This window comes from Nothoprocta perdicaria, unplaced genomic scaffold (assembly GCF_003342845.1).
Source record: "Nothoprocta perdicaria isolate Ctin4 unplaced genomic scaffold, notPer1 scaffold_938, whole genome shotgun sequence".
NCBI classification, from domain to species: Eukaryota; Metazoa; Chordata; class Aves; order Tinamiformes; family Tinamidae; genus Nothoprocta; species Nothoprocta perdicaria.
This window is the reverse complement of record NW_020456241.1, coordinates 3,369-5,070: the sequence shown is the minus strand read 5'-3', so window position 1 is coordinate 5,070 and position 1,702 is coordinate 3,369.

Here is a 1,702-nt window from a genome sequence, read left to right as displayed (position 1 = left end):
CATGGAGGGAACCCTAATATCTATAGGGGCCCCTAAATACCCATAGGAGACCCTAAATATCTAAAAGGGGTCCTAAATATCTATAGGAGCCCCTAAACACCCATAGGGGACCCTAAAAACTATAGGGGCCCCTGAACACCTGTAGAGAACTCTAAATATCTATAGGAGCCCCTAAATACCAATAGGTGACCCTAATACCCATAGGGGACCCTAAACACCCATAGGAGCCCCTAAAGATCTACAGGGAAACCTAATATCTATAGGGGCCCCTAAAAACCCTTAGGGAACCCTAAAGATCTATAGGGAACCCTAATATCTATAGGGGTCCCTTAAAACCCTTAGGGAACCCTAAACACCTAAAGGGTCCCCTAAACACCTATAGGAGCCCCTAAACACCTATAGGGGCTCCTAAACACCTACAGGGTCCCCTAAATACCTATAGGGCTCCCTAAACATCTATAGGGCCCCTAACACCCGCAGCAGTCCCTTAAACATCCATAGGGCCCCCTAAACATTTACAGACTCCCCTAAATGCATATAAGAGCTCCTAAATATCTATAGGATCCCCTGAATATCTATAGCAAGCCCTAAACATCTATAGGAGCTCTTAAGCATCTATAAGCCCCCTAAATGTCTATAAGCTCCCTTAGAAATCTATAGAACCCCCAAGTATCTGCAGGGTATATTAAACTGCTATAGGCTCCTTGAACATCTATAGGCTTCCAAAGCATCTTCCGAATATTTCAGATACCTATAGAGCCCTTAAACATGTATAGGGTCCTTCCAAGTCCCCAAATCCAATTAAACACCTATAGGTTGCCTTTAAATATCTACAGGGCCCTTTAATATCTATAGGTCCTTCAAAGTCCACAAATTCAATTAGAAACCTATAGGATGCCCTTAAATACCCATAGTGCTCCTTAAACATCTACGTAGAACCTCCCACACCTACAAAAACCCTATATATATTTAAGTTTTTTTAAATATCTACAGCACAACTAAACATCTATAAGGTTCCTAAATATCCATATGATTCCTATACATTTATACTGCATCCTTATATTACTATAGAGCCCTTATATAGATACTGAATGTGTTTTAACTATTTACAGGGTTCTTCAAGCATCTTTACGGTCCCTAAACATATATAGCAGACCTAAATACATATACGGTCCCTAAAYATCCATATGACTCCTAAACATACATAAGACCTCTAAATATTTATAAAACGCTCTTACATAGCTATAAATTGTTTACATATTCATAACAGASCCATAAATATCCGCACTGTTCCTTAAATATCTATAGGGCCCCTAAGTACTTTAAGTCACTATAGGGTGCCCTTAAGCACCTATAAGATCCYGTAAAGAGTCGTAAGCTCATAAACATCCACAGTACATTGGAATATCTATAGGGACTGCGCTCCTATAGGGTCCCCCCATATTGCCCTATGGATGCTGCCCCCCCCGTGCTGTTATTGTTACTTATAGATGYGTCCCCCCGCCCATAGCATCTATAGGGCACCTATAGAGACCACCTCTGACCTTCTACAACACACCTTAGAGCTTCCCCTTAAAGGCTCCTATAGAGCTGCCCCATACATCCCTCCCCCATACGTTCTGCCTCCTATAGAGCTCCCTATAGGCCCGGCCTCGCCCCCTATAGGGCCGCCCCTATAGCTGCAGCCTCCAGGGCCCCCTAT